The sequence below is a fragment of the Nymphalis io genome, chromosome 6 (assembly GCF_905147045.1).
Source record: "Nymphalis io chromosome 6, ilAglIoxx1.1, whole genome shotgun sequence".
NCBI lineage: Eukaryota > Metazoa > Arthropoda > Insecta > Lepidoptera > Nymphalidae > Nymphalis > Nymphalis io.
Window position 1 is genome coordinate 13,445,837 of NC_065893.1, and position 21,046 is coordinate 13,466,882.

Below are 21,046 nucleotides of genomic sequence, written 5' to 3' on the forward strand. Positions count from 1 at the left end.
GAGTAGGTCTTACCCTCAAGGCGCACCAATATTTTTCTCATTAATAAAGCAAGTTCGCTAAGATTCCACAGCTGGGACAAGTTTCTATAGATATGGTTAATATATAGAAAAAAATATTAGTAGTGCTTAGATACATCCTCTCTGGCATTTCACTCCGTTCGTTGACGAAAACTGTACGAAAATTCGTTTGGTATATTTTAATTTTATCGCGTTTGTCACTTTGTTTTATAATAATATGTTTTTTTTTATAGAATAGGAAGGCGGACGAGCATATGGACCTCCTGATGGTAAGTGGTCACCAACGCCCTTAGACATTGGCATTGTAAGAAATGTCAACCATCGCTTACATATCCAATGCGCCACCAACCTTGGGAACTAAGATTTTATGTCCCTTGTGCCTGTAATTATACTGGCTCACTCACCCTTCAAACCGGAACACAACAATATCAACCGCTGTTTTGCGGTAGAATATCTGATGAGTGGGTGGTACCTACCCAGACGAGCTTGCACAAAGCCCTACCACCAGTAATATGTAGTGATATACTGATCTTTATTTTACCGCAACACATTACTTAACCTAGGATCAGTACAGCTGGATAACAAATAACACGTAGCAATTGTAGCCGGAAAATCCTTACGATTATATTTAAGATTCAGAGCTGAACGACATTGAAAACAATGAAATCAAGAAACGATTTCATCTTTGTGCGGATAGATATAGTGTACGAGATAGTTGTTATTGTTATTGCTTGTAACGTCATAAAAATCTATCTTTGTTAAAGTTAAGAATTCGAATCTATCGTGAGAAAGTCATGTGGTTATAAATATACAATATAGATAAATATACAAAGAGTTTTTATTTAAGCATTTAAATGAGTTTTCTCGTAGAAAGTTATTATATATTATACTCGTAATATGACGATACAAGTTATTACTTTTTGCGTTATAATACAATAGTTACATCAACTTGAAATTATTTTTTTTAAGGAAAACAACAGTATGATACAAAATATGTTGTCATTATAAATACAATTTACAGACAATATAACCAATTACTGTTTTTCATCGAATTATGCAAACCTAATAATAGTTAACAGTAGTAGCAACACACGGTTTTGACAAATAAAATGTAAATGTAACTAATTAAGAATGAGTTGAAAAAAAAGCAAAATATAAATAATATTGTTTAAATATGGAACACGGACAATATTGAACTGATAATATAATTTCATTCGTTCAATTATCCAATTCTAAATACAAGAATATGTTGTACTTTTTAATTTCTTAATAACCTTTGGATATTTTTATAATTAAGTATTCATATAGGATATATAAATGTGTTTGTATGTTATTATTATATGTAGTTAAATTATATAGTAAAGACAGACTAGCTATCGACTCATTTAACATATTTTCGTGCTATGTTGTTGTATATTAACTCAGGTTATTGAGCCCAGATGGTGCAGTGGCTAGAACGTGTAAATCTTAACCGATGATCGCGGTTACAAGGCCAGGCGAGCACTACTAAATTGTCATGTGCTTAATTTGTGTTTATAATTAATCTCGTGCTCGGCGGTGAAGGAAAACATCTTGAAGAAACCTGCATATGTGTAATTTCATTGAAATCCTTCCACACATGTATCCACCAACCCACATTGGAGCATTGGTGGAATAAGCTCCCAACCTTCTCCTCAGCCTTAGCCTAGCTGTGAGATAATAACAGGCTATTTTTACGTTTTGCTATCGGTTTTTTATTGATATAGAATTATTACCAAGAAAAGAAAAAGAGTTGAACATGTATAATTAACGTACCTCCTCCTGACCTAGGAACGTGATTGATCCCATTATGCAAATGAAGGCATCTCTTGTTTCTGCCTATTAGCCTCGAAAAAAAGATTTTATGTAATTTGCCAACAATGTCTTTCCCAATTTGTCGAGATCTCTCGCTACACTAATGGCTAAGACCATTTTAACATTTCATCCGTGTTACTATGGTTCCCTAAGAGATTGCGGTAATTTTGTACTGTCGTTTTAAAGTATCTTCGTTTCTTTAGACAACGGACTTGAAGTACATTAGTACATCAGCATTTCCGAAGTTTCAAGAAAATGGCTGCGTTTCTTTTCATCTAAGATGAATAAGGAACTAACTTATCACATTTTTATCAAACTAAATTGATCTAAATCAAAGCAAATTGAGAAAATAACTGCTTTATTTTTATCAAGTAGGTATTTCATCTTGGTACCTTCTGGGTTTAATTCTGAGTCGGCTATCATAAAAGTTATTGGCTTTTACGTAATTAAATTCTCGATAGCGAAGTAAGGTAAAGATGTTGGGCAGTGTTGCACTCCATTGCTTCGTAAACATGCTCTGAGCGTAATCTTGCAAAGTTCGTTTGGGTAGTGCTTCATCAGACCAGGGTAGGTCTGATGATCTGTGAGAAGAATGATAATACATGACAATATTATATTCTATTAAAATCGAAGTACCCGGATCTAATCCTGTCAAAGTACCATTTTGTATAATGTGTTGTGTGGGTGTGTGTTTTGTGTATGTGTTAATCTATTGATTTGATTGCCTGCGATTGACTATAATTTCATATTATAACATAAATAATGACATTCTACAAAATATTAATTACATAATTTATGTCACAAAAATATCAAGTCTTTTATAAATAACGTCTTGAATAAGTAGTCAGCAATAATTTAAAATATTGATAAATGAACACTCAGTTCAACGGCATTTAATTTATATAATTCCATTCAACCAGAGATTAATGTGAATATTTTAATTAAATTATTTCCGTTTTATCAATATTCCACCAACCCGCATTCTAGCATACATATTCCAATTTAAATCTTCCTCAAGACGAAAAAAGGCGTTTGCTCGTTGACGGAATTGACATTAACTGTTTAAAAAAAATGCTTGTATTTGTTCATATTCTTTTTTTCTAACTGTATTAAGGTCCTCTAAACCGATTTCAGCCATAGCGGCCAATCTCAAGAGAGATTAGTCAAATGCGCGGGACATATTATAGTGCACAAGTGTGTGCTCAAACACAGGTGCACTCTCTGTTCGCTCTCATAATCCAATGGGACGACAATCCGACACGATCGGAAAGAATTAAGGCGCAGGACTAACGGCTTTACGTGCTTTCCAAGGCTCAGGTGTGTACACACCACCAACTTCCAGACTTCGGCTTGCTATTGAGAATTTTCTCCAAAAAAACCCAATAATTTTTTATTAGTCCGACCTGGGATTTGAACCCAGGACCTCCGGGTCTGCTGCGGGCTTTACATCTAGCCGCAACAACTAGACCAACGAGTCAGTCTAATCTAGGTAAAAAAAAATGTAAACTCAATGTAACGGATCCAAATAACAATATCACTATATATTTTGGAAAATTAATACCGATTTAATATGATAAACTGTGAACAGTATGTTTAATATACACTTTTAAGAATATATTATTTGATATTTCCTTAGCTATGTGGTGAACACCTATGTGGCGATCATAAGTATGTTTAGTTTCACTTTATGTTATCAAGTCAGTCTTTATGTTGTCATGTAAGTGACATAACTTTTTAGAATAAAGATTCCTTAAGCCCAAATCTACATATCATTGAATTACACGTAGGAAAAGAGCCAAACGTTCAGAAATCTTATTCATGGCCCAGCGATTCCACCTGTTTTAATAATTGAACCACCGCTGTGATGTAATTTTATGTATTATCAAAGGTGAAACGTGCGTCTGCTCATAATGTTTTAATTAATAACTCCAGTCTTTGTATATGTTTTGGCCTGAGTTATCGACGATAAGCTTAGTCTCTCTATAAATTCATATGTGAATCTTTAATTTTTGCGTAACTTTTCTTTGACTGTCAAAGAAAATTGAAACGATTTTTTTTTATTACGTTGATGTAAAATTTTAACCCAACCTGGATTCTGAGAATCTGCAGCCTTAAAAGATATCTACGATACCAAATTTCCAGTAACTGTCTCTACTGGAAATTAAACTGTAAACGCGAACAGAACACTTCAAAAATGTAACAAATCATCCTTGCATCGTACCATCATCATAGGTGAATATCATATCATACTAAACGCTATATCTAGAAACTTAGCACCCTGAAGCCACATCGGATGCGAGGTATAAATCTTGGTCGCTCGTTCCTACCTTCCGGTCGTACAACGCTTCCATACCAATAATTAATTTAATGTTTGCCTTCAAATTGATATTTTGTGAAGCAGTTCAAATCAGTTATTTATGAATAGAAGACTTGACGTATATTTGAAGCATTCCATCAATTGAAAGATGCAAAAGAATGTATTGTAAGGCATTTGTAACCAACTTGCATCGAATCACGATGAAATAAACTCCAAGCCAAACGGCCTCAACGGAGAGCGATATTTACAGCCTTTATTTTACTTTTCACATAAGAAAAACAATTAAACTTTGATTAAATTTTACCAAGGTACCGTTAGAAAAAAATTGTATTTTTCATTAAAAATGTAATGTTCCAAAAGCATTAAAACACAACAAGATAGGAAAATATTTACCTAAATGAAACGTTTTTAATTTAGAAGGTCCTTGACAAGATACTGACCGCTAATTGAATTTAGGGCTTAAGCCCTATTTCGTTTTACATTCACAATAACGAATATTTCGGCCCATAAATTAATTAAAACATACAAATTCGTTGCATGTAATATATAATATTCATTACCAAAGAGAATCGAATGAATTTTTCATTTTAACAAGATTAACTGGAATTCGAAAAAGGTAATTTAAACGGAACTTTCGGTAATTACAAAGTATTTCATTAATAAACGTACCGGGTGATTAGTTAAACAATGCATTGTCTTTTTCTTTTGAATGCCAAATCAATTATGACAGAATGAGATAAATCAGTTTTTAACTAAACAGCTGCTAAGCAACATTTAAACCTTTAATTTTTAAAATAATAACATCTTACAAATTGAAATTTAGAACATAAAACACGGAGGTGTAACCACATCGGAGAATAAAAAATTTAGGAGTTACTAGAGCTATGCACTTCAATTCAAATAGGTACCACAAATTAATTTGTTATTGATAGAATTATTATTTATACATAGTATAAAGTTTTACCTCCATTTTTACGACAATGATTATGATAATGATATATATGATGACGACAGCTAATATCAAGGGAGACTAGCCAATCGCGCAGGCCATATTATAATAGCTCACAAACATATATATATACACAAACACAGGTGTGCTTTTTACTTTCTTACTCTCATAATGCGATAGGACGGCAACTCCGACAGGACGCTTAAGAGTTCAGGCGCAAGACCAACGGCTTTACGTGCTTTCTGAGGCACGACAATGTACATACTTACATTTTATTAAAAAACACAATACCTTTTTATTGACCCGAGCTTGGATTTGAACCCAGGTTCTGTGGTCTATATCTAGCCACTAGACCAACGAGGCAGTCATGACACTACCATACAAATACATCAAATAATTTTTTTGTCTTATATTAAAAACACTTAATTAAACGCGAAGAATAAACGTTAAAAAACCTTAAGCAAGCGCCGAATATTTAATAATATTTAATAAAAGCCCTTTGTTTCTAATGAAGAAAAATAATCAAAGCTTATTTTTTATTTTGATTTTATAAAAAATAAATCAATTTTCAAGAATAAAGGACATTAATAACTATCAATTAAAAGTCAAAACTAAAACATGGCTAAAACAACTTAATTATGAAGACGTTGAGAAACTATTAACTACCTCATAAATGAACATCCACATCACACGCTCAATTATAGCACACACATACACACACACACACCCATTTACACACTCACGCACACACGGTTTGGATTAACTTACAATAATTAGTAATAAGAACCTTTGTAATACTTTTTAATAATTGAATGGGAAGGAACTGACTTCTGACGCACGGGTAACACCAGTTCAGAAGTCAGGGCTACTTTTTATATTATTATATAATATAGCGTTTAGTATGTATTGGATAACAATAAAGTATTATTATTATTATTATTTGGTTATTGCAGCTTTTTATTATCACACTAATATTATAAGATCCTAAGTTTTGACCACTGTAAATGCTATTTGTCGATTTTCCTTTAAAAACTACCCGTGATGACTTATAGTTTAAAGACAGATACAAGCCTACGCACTTGTACGTCTACATGATGCATATTTTTTGAGTAAGAGCTCAATATGAAAGCGCAGTCGGGGAGAAAATTGTCCGGGTGCTTTCAAAGCGAACGCTGCTGTAACATATAATATACAGCGACACGAAAACTTTCCATAAATGTTTTGCGACCTGCAAAACATTGTGTTTGGGTCTAGAATGTCTACAGGTAAAAAGTACATATATATTATATATATATATGTAAATGTGCCACAGTAATCATAAATTATGATATAAAATTGGAATTATGAAATTAATTTGTAATAAAATTATGAAAAAAACGATTTATATTAATAATTAGAACAGTGGTTAGAAGAAATGAATCTTAAGCGATAATTGTGAGTTGAAATAAAGGCAAGCATCACTGAGTTTTCATGTACTTAATTTTTTTACATAATTCATCTATTGCTTTGCGATGAAGGAAAAAATTATGAGGTAACTTTCATGTGTCGAATGAAATCTGTCACAAGTGAATTCACCAACTGGAATTGGAAAAACGTGAAGGAATAGGCGTCAAACATCTCTTCAAAAGCCTGGAAAGCTTAGCCCAGCAATGGGACATTGAGATTCTGTTATTTTACCTTATGTATTATTATAATACACTAGTCTTAACAATCTTCGACCGAAGGTATTAATTCCTTGTGCCGGAATATATTTTAAAAAAGCGCGTCATCGCCTGTTATAGAAGAGGAATATTAGTTTTAGCGCGAAGTTTGGATACTTCGAACATACAATTACGTTGTCAAGAAATAATTGTCGTTTTAGTTGGTTTTGATAGCATTTAAAATAATTAATCATAGTTTTGTCTGTTATTTGTGTATTTTTATTTATAAAGTCAAATAATTATTTATGTATTCTTTTAAAAAAAGTAGTTTTCACTTCTGGTTTGTTAAACTAGTTAATTTGCGGCGTGTGTTTCAATGCCTCTTTTTTCCGTACATTTGTAAGATAATTTTTTTATAACAAAACCAAAGTAAATAATATACCTGCGGCGACATATACTATAGCGCCTACATGAAACCAATACGCAAATGTCATCAATAGTTGTAGAGATGTTCTGTAAGATTAAATTTATAACTCACATGTTACATGTAACGATTGTAAAATCCTCAATCAATTGGCGTGGTTGGTGAATGCTTGCCATTCAAGCTGAAGTTTGTGGGTTCGATTCCCACCCAGGACAGATATTTGTGTGCATGAACATATCTGTTTGTCCTGAGTCTGGGTATAATTATCTATATGAGTATTTACAAAAGAAAAATAGTATATGTAGTATATCAGTTGTCTGGTTTCCATAGTACAAGCTCTGTACAAGCTTAATTTGGGATCAGATGGCCGTGTGTAAAAAATGTCCCAAGATGTTATTATTATTATTATCATAGAAAGATATATGCGACATTGACTATAATAATTATACTACTAAGACGTATGTCCGAAAGTCAAAATTTTAACGTTTCACGAGTGAGACACGATGTGAGTTCTTAAGATGGCTTCCCACGGTGCATGATTCTGCGGCCTGCGAAGTGCATGTCAGTCTGTGTCGGTCTTGAAATTCAAAAAGCATTAAGCGCACCATTAAAGTTACTAACTCGGGGCGAATTCAAGGCTTCGCTACGGACTTGTCTGCGATTCCACAGGCGATCCGTCGGCGTCCGTCTGTAATATCACGCACATTTAAAGAAGCACACTGCAGAGAAGCATGTGTAAGATTCAACTCAATCAGATAAACAACTTAAGCGTCCATACAAGACGAACAAATAATTTCTACTTTTATAAATTATAATTATGTACTTAGATAGATGTGGAGATGTAACTCAGTCAAGTCTTACCTTGATATCTAACTTGAAAAATGATTTAATAAACTAAATTGAAACGATTTCAAAATAAATATAAGGAGTATTTTTCATTGTTAGTATTTTAAAAGTATTCCCATATACCAAGTGGCTCATTCAGAGGCCACTTGAAATCAATATTGGATTGGATAGAGGCAGCTCGGGGTCGGCGGAGTATCGTCATTGTGAAATATCATTTATTTCTCTTATCATTGTCTGAAAATATCGACTTCTCAACGAACTTCAATCCCCTAGTGAAGTGCTCGATTTTGAGAATAAATATATTTTCAAGTTTAACTTACAATATAAAATATTTACACGATATTGGTAAAGTGAACTGGGTTGCTTTAGTGGCTAGGGTATCGGGTTTCTAATCTCGAGGTCATGGGTTCAAACCATGGGTCAAACCAATAGCAATTTATCGAGTTATCCTGTCAAGGAAATTTCAGTGATAGCAAGTTTGCAAGCTAGGGGTGCTTAAATTCCCGTACCTTAGAAAACACGTTGATTCTGCAAATGAATATCTACGGTCAATTTGTGTTTGCCAAGGGTGAGGGAACTTGTTTGGTTTTCATGAGATCAATAAAAATAAAATACACTAATATCACTATTACTTATATATTTTACCATAATTATTGATCAAATCAATAGGTTTAAATGTATAGATTACGTGTATAAACTCATAGTTTCAAAATTCAATTACTTATTGTAATCTTTTTATCTTAATTGAAGCCTCATTTGTAATGTACCGTACGAATTCATGTATCTGGCGAGTGGCTAATACGCTAAATGCCTTAATTATATGTAACGCAATTCAGTCTCTGAGTGAACGTCAAGCATAATTGCGTTATACGTGTAACTCAGATGGAATTTGATAGAGTCGAATATTAACTATTTCCATAACTTTATGAGATTGATATTTGCGTATTTAAATCTTATTGTATTGTTCGAATAAACGTTTGATTACAAAAAAAGGCACTACTAAATTTTCATGTGGTGAAATTAACGTGTATCGAGTGAAAATTTGCTAAATGTGTAACTATCTTTCTGTGGAATAAGCCAAGAATAAGCTCCAAGCCTTTTTCTCAAGAGGGGAGGAAACTGTCGTGTAACAGCAGGATATGTACTGGCTGTTACTTTGTCAATTAACAATTTACCACTTCGACCTTTTCATCTTCTTCTTCACTAATTCCTGTAACCCTTAATATATAGCCAATTCTGGACCCTAAAGTACTGTGGACCTTGTGCCTGTAATTGATCTACAAAGTATTGACGTTTAGCGGTAGGTTTAGTCATTTTTATTATGGTATAGGTAGGCAGACGGGCAAATAGGCTACCTGATGTTAAGTGGTCACTACCACACTAAGACATTGGCGATGTAATAATATTAACCATTCCTCACATCGGACGAGGAAAAGGACCACCTGATGGTATGTGGACACCAATGTCCATAGATATTGGCATTGTTAGAAATTTTAACCATCGCTTACATCGCCAATGCCCTAAGATGTTATGTCCCTTGTGCCTGTAATTACTCTGACTCACTCACCCTTCGAACCGGAACACAACAATACCAAGTACTGCTGTTTTGCGGTAGAATATCTGATAAGTTGATGTTACCTACCCAGAGGAACTTGCACGAAGCCCTACTACCAGTAGATGTACTGGCTCACTCATTAAAATCAAATCAACTCAAATCGGAACGCAACAATACTAAATATTGTTGTTTAGAGCTAGAATATCTGATAAGTGGGTGGTATCACTACCACACAGAATCGTAAGAGCATCGCTTTCGAACAAACTACATTTTTCTATTACATATATAATAATAGATTCACAAACATATAAGTCGAAAATCTCCTATTTTTTTTACGATCAAAACTGTTATGAAGACAGAAAAATAGCGAAAATATATTACTAATATTTTACCGATATTTCTAATCGAACCTAAGATATATTATATAAAACATTCTACCGTATTATTTGGCGATGGCTCAAGTCGCATCACTAAAATTAACTTGAGACGAAAGTAATTCATGGGTACAATAAAAGATAGTGGAGCGGTCGATCAGTCGCTGGATTCATTAGTTGATAAGTATCTAGTACGATTGACGTTCGTTATTTATAAATGTCAGAAGATAATTACTTGTGACTTGCCAACATTGCTTTGAAAATACCAACTTTGATTTATCTTTGGAAATTATCTTTTTTTTTTATTTTCTATTTCGTAATTGTATTTTTGAAATCTGTTTCAGTATATACCACATCCATTTTTATGAATTCCAGTAGCAATTTATGACGTAATATTTTTTTAATTATAAAATAAGTAAATATACTAGAAAAAAGACCACGTGAAGGTAAGTCGTCACTGCTGACCATGGAAATTGGCACAGGCATCAACAACCTTGGAAAGTGTCCCTTATGCCTGGACTGCCTTACTCGCCCTTCAACCCAGAATAATGTCAAATTTTGTTGGGTTTTGTGCCGCTTGGGTATCACCCTCTCATTACATATTCCTATAATTATTATAGTAGAATATGCCTGTAACATAGTTGAGAGTGTTTTGAACACATTATAAGAAAACACACATATATATAAATATGTGTGTGTGTTTTCTTCTTATTATGTTATGCAGTCGATTTTATTTTATTTTTGAAATGTGAATAATAAATATTTAGTAGCAGAAATCATTCGTGTAATATCAAGTCGAACGTTCTATCAAATTTCGTCCGAAAACTTTCTCGCAGGTATCAATATTATGCTTCAATTAAAATTTATATTTTAATGATAGAAACGGCGATATTGATTGGCTATAAAATATATTAAATATATTATCAAATATTAATGAAATTACTCAGTCTTGACAAACACTTAAATAATGAAGATTTTACATGACATCACATTACATATTATAGTATCATATTTAGTAATTAAAATAAAGATTGCCTGGTGGGTAGTTTATAAGGTTTATCCCGAGGTTCTAGGACCAGACCCCGGGTCAGACCAATGAAAAGTTATTTTTCACGGTCTAAACTTTGAAGTTGATAACATCAACGCTGCCTTAAAATGCATGTTTAGCCATCTCGCGCACACAGTACACTATTATAATATTTTCTACTCAGTTAATTATTCTCATTTAATAATACCGCTATGACCGTTACCGATATATTTATGATGTATATAGATCTTGATTATATTGGTATTATTATTTTAACTCTGACGCCCGCATACAATACATACATAAGTAAAAGAAGTATGGCGAAAATGCATGTATTAATATAGAATTATTTAAATACATAAATATGTTAGAGAATAAAAAGTAGTAATTAAATAAAAAAGTCGAGATAGCCCAGTGGTAAGAACGCGTGAATCTTAACCGATGAACGTGGGTTCAAACCCGGGAAAGCGCCTCTGAATTTACATGTGCTTAATTTCTGCTTATAATTCATCTCGTGCTTGACGGTGAAGGAAAACATCGTGAGGAAACCTGCATGTGTTTATTTTCACTGAAATTCTCCCACTTGTGTATTCTACAAACCCGCATTGGAGCAGCGTGGTGGAATATTCTCCAAACCTTCTCCTCAAAAAAAGAGGAGAGGAGGCCTTTAGCCCAGCGGTGCGACATTTACAGGCTGTTACTGTTAGTTTTGACTCGTGTACGATAAATGGTAGCACTGACAGTGACATAAGACGCTTTGACAGTTGCGTGACTTATCGTTAGTCAGTAGAGCGGGGTTCAAAATCATTGTACACTGAACACTCGACCATGCCGCACGTGGACACTAACCATGTCGGACGAACAAATTACAGAAACTACCTCGGCTTCTGCAACAAATATATATTATATAGTTCGGCAGGCCCTTACCGGGTACTGATGCTTAGGTAGGTACTTGCACCGGGTACCCTCCTGCCACGCCAGTGGCACAGCAATGGATATGGCGCGACACACCACGGCTGAGTGTGCCATATGACCTGCGATGATCAGTAGTGAAAGGTACTGGACCCAAATGGTCTCCTTCTGCGAAAATGTCATGACTCAGAAGTAGACTACGGTGCGGGAGCGTGAGGAGAGTGCCTTCACTGACCCACTTTGTCAAAGAAGACCAGGAACAAAGCACCAGCGCTATGCGTACATTTTCTCCCCATCGTAAGTGCCACTGGAGCCAGGGGGCAGCCTCTGTACCTTGGAAACCCCCATAGGAAATGTAGGTCTGCAGGGGTTGGACCGACCGACCGTCAGCACGTAACGATAGTATGCGCAAGCAATCCCGTGACGGCCCCCAATAGACGGAATAGTTATCGCTGGTTGTTTAGTGGATATTACGGCGCAAGCAGGCCCGGTCTGTCCTGCATACCCACCACGTCATGTGGAGGAAACGAGTAAACAATTTTTTCCAGCGAGAAAGAAAGGAGGCGTTAGCTCAGCAGTGGAATATCTATAGTTATTTAACTTCACTTTATTCAAATATCAGAAGGTCATTTACTTCATAGCTTTTATACAAGTATATAATTTTTAATATGAAATATTATATTATGTAAAAAAAACATGTCTGGTTTTTCTGACATCATTTATTATGTGGTGTAATTAAATTTAAAACTACCAATTAATAAAGGTTGATTCAATAAAGTTAATTGAAACAAGATATGTAAGAAGTATTATAAACCAAATTGAATGGTAGATTAAATAATCTGTTTTCATTTAAATAATTAATGTCCGGCGGAGGTCGGCTATCCTGCGGTCAGGGGCTAATAGCCATTTTGGGACCAAAGAAGTCACTTTATTGAAGCAATTTCGTACCATTTGTTACGGACCCACACGACGTGAGATTTTGTCGCTATTTACAAACATTAACAACGATAATAAACTTGTAGAATTAGTTCGGATTAATTTAGATAAAAAGGGAAGCTGATGTATATTTACTACTTTTCTTGAAATATAGTTAGAGATAATTTAATTAAAAATAACTATAAAAATAATTAAGTAACATACCGTAGATGTCTCATTGCTCGAGAAGCCTATAGTCACATGCAAACATATTTTACTGGTGGTAGAGCTTTGTGCAAGCTCGTCTGGGTAGGCACCACCCACTCATCAGATATTCTACCGCAAAACAGCAGTACTTGGTATTGTTGTGTTCCGGTTTGAAGGGTGAGTGAGCCAGTGTAATTACAGGCACAAGTTGGCGCATTGGTGATGTAAGCGATGGTTAACATTTCTTACAATGCCAATGTCTAAGGGCGTTTGGTGACCACTTAGCATCAGGTGGCCCATATGCTCGTCCGCCTTCCTATTCTATAAAAAAAAAAAAACAATTTGACAAAAAAAAAAACAAAAAAATTAAGACCTGATATATCTCAATACTATAATATAAAATATAATAATATATACAAGTAATATTTTATACCGAACAAATGCTTCCTTCTTTCCTTATAAAAGGCGGATATAACCGCGGATGATAATAAATATAATAAATAAGTATATAATAAAAAAGCGTGGAGATATTGATTGTTGGTCTTGTAAGAGCGAAATCAAAAATTCTAAATTAAAATATAATTTATGAAGGCTGTTACATGCAGTTCTGTATCGTCGTTACAATTAAATATATATCAAAATGTAATGATATTTTAGAACTAATTCGAAAAGTAGTATAAGCTCAGCAGTCTACCGTACATTTTCATTTTATTTTTGCACAATCAAAGTTAAAATCCGTTATATAAAAAAATCGCAATTTCTTAATTGAAAATATCATTCGATTTTTACATAGTGGATAGACAAATATGTTTGTCGTATTTTAAAAACATTTCCACATTCTACTTTGAAACGGTCTCCCTCGGTACAATTTTAATAAATTTTTCACTGATATAATATTTATTTAGATTTGTTGTCTATGAAATAATAAAGTTGTGATGATATTTCTATAACTGATAAACTGGGCCTAGAGACGCTCTAGATCATTCAATAAGGAAGATTAATCTAATGCGGTCAGCCGGTAAACAAAATATATTTTTGCTATAAATAATAATAATGTCCTCCATACCGATTCCGGCCATAGCAGCCTATCTCAAGAGAGATAAGTCAACTACGGAGGAAATATTATAGTGCACAAGTGTGTGCGTAAATACAGGCGCACTCTCTATTCCCTAACTCTCATAATCCGATGGGACGGCAATCCGACACGACCGGAAAGAGTTCAGGCGCAGGATCAATGGCTTTACGTGCTTTCCGTGGCACGGGAGTGTATACACTTCGAAGTTACAGACTCCGGGCTGCTACTGAGAATTTTCTGACATAAAAACCCGATAACGTTTTGTTGGCCCAATCTGGGAATTGAACCCAGGACCTCCTGGTCTGCGGCCTTAGCCACGTAAGCCACTAGACCAACAGTCATTAGTGATTAGTCAGTTTATTTTTGCTATTATATAATATACCTTACCTATTAGCTTCCTTACTTAGCTTAGAGGGTTCCCGCACTTCACTCAAGTACCGCACAGCCAACTTAACCCTAGGAGGATTATGACTTTTTTAAAATTTATTAATTTTATCACTAAAACTAATGGGATGTCTACATTGGCATTGTAAGAAATATTGTATTGTGAGGGGTGCTGACCACTTACCATCAGGTAAGTTACCATTCTTGGTATTTTAACTTCATAAGCTCTGATAACTGATTTTTTTTTAATTATTTTTTAAATTAATAATATTTGATTTTGACTATTATTGATATATTGGATTTTATTGTAAACGGAACATTACAATAAATAATAATAATAAATTGTCATAGCTTCTGTACATTTACAATTTTTCTTAGTTATTAATATACCTGGAAGTCTATCAATATAAGAGTTAGCAAACAAATTATATTGTGTATGTAAAAAAAAATTAATATTATACATAGTAAATATAGATCGATTCAGGAGCGATGACACTCGACGGATTCATTTTAAACTTATAATCTTGAACCTCAGTCTATCCTACACTCGCATAAAACTTAAAGCAAAGTTCTCGCTCTAAAACCTTTCGGTTGGTATGAAATAGTTTGTTCAATTTTACTCGCGAACGAGAAGTTATTCGACATGCAAGATCGTATGTAAGATTACGATTCGTATGAGATTATGTAAGTATTCATATATTTTTATTATATTAAAGATGTTCCCGCCACTTTGTTCGAATTTATGTATTTTAACCAGCCACAAGATGGTTATCGATTTGGTTTTTTTTGTACATTTTCTATTATATTTTTGCTAAATGGAAAATGGTTTAAATTGTTTTTATGGAACATTTTATTTTTATTCACTTTAATCCCGTTTTTCTTTATAATAATGGTAGGCGGACGTGCAAATAGGCCACCTGAGGGTAAGTGGTCACCAACGCCCGAAGAAATTGGTGCGTTAAGAAATTATTATATCATTATACATCGCCAATGCGCAACAACCTTGGGAACTAAGATACTATGTCCTTTGTGTCTGAGGTTCATTGGTTCTCTCTCTTTTCCAACTAGAACAACAATACTAATAAATATTGCTGTTTGGCGGATATGTATAATATATGTGATAGATGGATAGTATCTACCCTGCGTGTTTCAGGTGTGATTCTGTCTCATGTGTGTCACTAATCCGCATTGGAGCAGCATGATGGAATAAGCTCCAAGTCAGACAGCCTCAAAATACTAATTCCAGCTGAGGTATATTTACAGAATGATACTTCCTCTCGTGATCTTTTTTTTCATATTACGTAACAATATAACGAAGGTATTATTGTTTTAGATTCTAGGAACAGCATTGAAAGCTTTAATTTATTCCGGCAATACAAATTATATTAAAACTATGTTAAAATTCGTTGAGTGGAATTATACAAGGCAAACTTTTGAGGATCATACCGATCTAAATTTAATTATTGACCGTGCAACTTTTCGATCGATTCGTATGAGATTATGTAAGTATTCATATATTTTTATTATATTAAAGATGTTCCCGCCACTTTGTTCGAATTTATGTATTTTAACCAGCCACAAGATGGTTATCGATTTGGTTTTTTTTGTACATTTTCTATTATATTTTTGCTAAATGGAAAATGGTTTAAATTGTTTTTATGGAACATTTTATTTTTATTCACTTTAATCCCGTTTTTCTTTATAATAATGGTAGGCGGACGTGCAAATAGGCCACCTGAGGGTAAGTGGTCACCAACGCCCGAAGAAATTGGTGCGTTAAGAAATTATTATATCATTATACATCGCCAATGCGCAACAACCTTGGGAACTAAGATACTATGTCCTTTGTGTCTGAGGTTCATTGGTTCTCTCTCTTTTCCAACTAGAACAACAATACTAATAAATATTGCTGTTTGGCGGATATGTATAATATATGTGATAGATGGATAGTATCTACCCTGCGTGTTTCAGGTGTGATTCTGTCTCATGTGTGTCACTAATCCGCATTGGAGCAGCATGATGGAATAAGCTCCAAGTCAGACAGCCTCAAAATACTAATTCCAGCTGAGGTATATTTACAGAATGATACTTCCTCTCGTGATCTTTTTTTTCATATTACGTAACAATATAACGAAGGTATTATTGTTTTAGATTCTAGGAACAGCATTGAAAGCTTTAATTTATTCCGGCAATACAAATTATATTAAAACTATGTTAAAATTCGTTGAGTGGAATTATACAAGGCAAACTTTTGAGGATCATACCGATCTAAATTTAATTATTGACCGTGCAACTTTTCGATCGTGAAATATTTAAATGGCGAAATGCTTTGAAAATTATATTTCGATATATTAAAAAAATGTATTTTGTCATTTCCTAGACACGTCAAATATTGTTATAACGCTTATCAAAATGCTACTAGCAACGAGTTTTTTTTTGTTATTCCGAAAGACTAAGTCGACATCACGTCATCGGTGATGACGTATATCCTTCTTCACGGATCATTTTTCACCATCATTGCTGATAGGAGTTCTCTGCCACATTAGACTTGGCTGCTTCATCAACCTAGACCACATCGCTACTTTTCATTAACTCTTCCATTCCATTCATCCATTCATAAAAAATACTAATTTCAAGTAGGCTTTTATAACAGCACTTTTGAAACGAAATTTATAGATACATTACATTTAAAGCTATCATCGAATCGAAAGATACTTCTTAGAAGAACTGACAAGCAACTCAATAGTTAGTCTATTTCATCAATCATATTATATATTATTATTATTATTATTATTATATTAGAACAGAGGTAATAGTGCCAGCGGCTTGGGTCAATGCCACAGAACAATCTTTTCGTGTTTTTTCTATGAATTTGTAATGCGTATTTTGTTTTTTATTATAAAAGCAAAATTTTATATAATAACATTCATAGAAATACTAACTACAAGCTTTTTAGCATCTACGTAATCCTGTACAGATTAAATTTCCTTAACATGAGGTTTAATTTTCTTCAGTGGGGAACGTAATAATATTCTACGGGATTTTATTGTAGAATGGAATACTCCCCAGGAAGGATATTGACATTGCCAAGTCGAAAACTTGGTGTTACTAGTTTATCTGTACTTCTTCTGTTTAAACAATATTTGTTGTTGTTTAAAGTTCAAAGTAATAGTTTTTTTTTTTATAATATATTTATAATATAATGTGTATCCATATATTAATACATGGATTTAAATGATATAATTGTAAATAATAATAATGTTATAAATACGAAACTTTGTGAGAATAGATGTTTAGATCTTTGTTACACTTTCACACAAAAACTCAAATCACCTGGAGGCGATGGTTTCATTCCCAAGGTGTGCAATCATTTAAAAAGTCATTGGTTGTGTAATATCCTTTAGCACACAAGCATTCCTTAACGATTCATTTAAATTTCACAATTGAATATATTTGAACGTTTTCTGGGATCCTGTTGTAGAACAGAACAGACAGTGGTGGTAGGAAGGGGCGATCACGGCATAAGAGAGCGTCATGCCCTTAGCTGTCGGGGCATACGAGTCGGTCTTACCCCCAAAACTCGACAATAGAAGTTGTACATAAGTAACTCACTGTTTTACCTTTTAAGTTGCACCTTTGCTTGTGATAAAACAAGCCAGCCAGCTATAATCTGTACTAAATCAAAATCACTGTGTGTATCCAGCAGACTTTGGAACAAAGAATCATAAATATCAATTTCCAACAAAACAGGAGTTGAGGACAATTACTTTGCGAGGAATTCATTTTGTATCGACTCGTCGGGGTGTCTAATTTATCTCGCTTATTTGCCTTGGGAACAATATCAATAGCTTCATATTACATGCACGACGTGTTGCATATTGGTACGAAGCCAGCGACTATTTATATTAAGCAATTTTTAATTTTAAAAACTATTACTTTAGTCGTGGTAGATTTTTTATTCGAAGTAGGTAAACGTAAATAATAATGTCCTCCAGACCGATTTCGCCAGACGAGATTATCCAACTACGCAGGAGATATTATAGTGCATAAGTGTGTACGCAAACAACTCAAACAAAAAGGTGCACTCTCTATTCCCTAACTCTTATAATCCGATGGGACGGCAATTCGACACGACCGGAAAAAGTTTAGGCGCAGGACCAACGGCTTTACGTGCTTTCAGAAGCACAAGAGTGTATACACTTCCAACTTCCAGACTCCGGGCTGCTACTGAGAATTTTCTGACAGAGAAATCTAATAACTTTTTACTAGCCCGACCTGGGAATTGAACCCAGGATCTCCGGGTCTGCGGACTTACATCAAGCCACTATACCAACGAGGCAGGCAGTCTGATAAAAAATATTACTATGGTGTAATAAATAATATACTTAGTATTCTTTATTTATTCTTTATTATATCTTGAAAGAAGCGCTTAAGAAAAGGTCTTAGTATAGAGTTCTATCTATAGAACACATAAGCAACTCGATCATTCATATTTTGTGGAAACTAACACACAAGTTAAAAGACCGACCATAGCTGATCAACCTGTCATAAAAAATATGAGAGATGCCTCTTTAAAACGACAATGATAAAATTTACAAGATACTATATTAGGAAAAAAAATCAATTGTTACCTAACTTTTTAATGTAACTAAAAAAAGCTGATCACTAAACAAACGAGGCAGTCGAGAATTATTATTATTAGGTAGACGTACTGGTAATCTAACTGATAGAAAGTGGTCACCACTGCCATTGACGCCGTACATACATACTCTAAACAATACATAATTGACATTCATTTCAACTTTCATGGGGATTTATTAAACGTTGTCAAAGCCTATTGACACATTGAGACACACAAGACATAATAATTAAATAATAATTGTTATGGCGTCAGATGGCGTTCACTGTCCAAAAAGTATGAATCTCGAAAGCGTAACAAGCAGAGTCACTTTCATATTTATAATATAATTCAATTATACGATTATCTCTTAGACTTCGTGCCAGCTTGAAACCCAATAAGCCCAGGAGCTTTTTTATTTGTACGTATTAACTTTAGCTACTATAACTAGACCAACGAATCAGTTAAACTAGAATAAACAAGGACGATACATATTGTGACCCTTACTTTAATTAAATGTCAGGGATAACAAAACGTTTGTCAAATTATAAACTTTGTGGAATGTCAATTCGAGTTAAGGTATCCAAAAATTATCGTAGTAAAGCGATATGATTGAACAAGTAAAGTTTGAAACCTAATTTCCCTTTCGGTAACTTCTGAAATCAGAATGTTGTATCTCGTCAAACACTAAGGGACGGATCGGCGAGGTTTCTTATTGAATTATGAATACCCTTGGCTTTCGGCCGTGATATCTTTTTTGATCGTGTTTTATATCATATTTCCATTAAAAAAGGACATAAATGATTTCGTTGTATTTTAACGTCGTATGATCGTATGTTATGAAAAATGAATTTTGTTTACCTAAAATGATGATTTTTATAAGTCATTAATTGAAATTCGTAACTTCGAATTATGTGCCGTTTATCACGAAAACATCGATAATAATAAGAAAACGATATGGTTAGTCTCAATTACGCTTAAGATTATAATTTGATAAAGTCTGCTTGGATGACATCATTTTTAATGTAGATAATAATCACTATGAAGATGCCAATTATTTCACATTCATCCCTATATATGGTGTTTTTTTTTAAGGCACAAGAAAAACAATCACACCGATAAGTAATTTTGATTGGTTTTCTTTAATTACATAATTCTCTAATTATAACAATAACATAATTTCGATATTTCACATCAGCTGTGCGTTCATCTTAACAAAATTAAATCGCACGAATATAAATGCTATATTATATTCTGTCAGTCAACCCTTAAAAGTTTCTCCTTTTATGTAGGAACACCTGGACCATAAGACTTAAATTATTTTAATCGGTTAAGCCGTTTATGAGTAATCGATGCATGTACGCTAATAAAACATACGCGTCAAGCATTAACCTTCTTTATATATATGTATATTTATATATTTCATATGTTTTAATTTACTGGACGGCTTAATTCAAACCTTTTAATTAAATGCTATAATAAAGTTCAGGAGCCGACCATTCCACTAATTACTTTGTTTTACTAAACATCCATTTTGACTAATTAATTTTATTTAGTTACGTTTGTGCATGAAGTTAATTGCCTGAAATGTGGTTTTGTTGTTTCTGTTGTCATTAAGCGAAGCTGATTGATTTATGAAACTAAAACAGTTGGAAATTTTAATACGATGTGTTTTTATATTCATTGCATGTATATATACATATACATATAATATTATATGACATCAGCATTGTAAGATATTAAAAATCCCTTACGTCACCAATCCACCACCAAACGTGGGAATTAAGATGTTATATCCCTTGTACCGGTACTTATACTGGTTCACTCACTACTTGGCGGTAGAATATGTGAGTTTATGGTACATAGCTGGACGGCCTTGAACAAAGCCCTACCACCTACGAAACCTATTATCATATTATATTATATATATTCTCGATAGAATCTACATTCTA

At 33.7% G+C, this 21,046-nt stretch overlaps 1 protein-coding gene across 1 annotated transcript in view; it reads left to right on the top strand.

Annotated features, from left to right (window-relative positions):
* Positions 1-21,046, top strand: part of LOC126768923 (set1/Ash2 histone methyltransferase complex subunit ASH2) — a 437,703-nt gene that overhangs the window by 313,763 nt on the left and 102,894 nt on the right. The window lies entirely within an intron of this gene.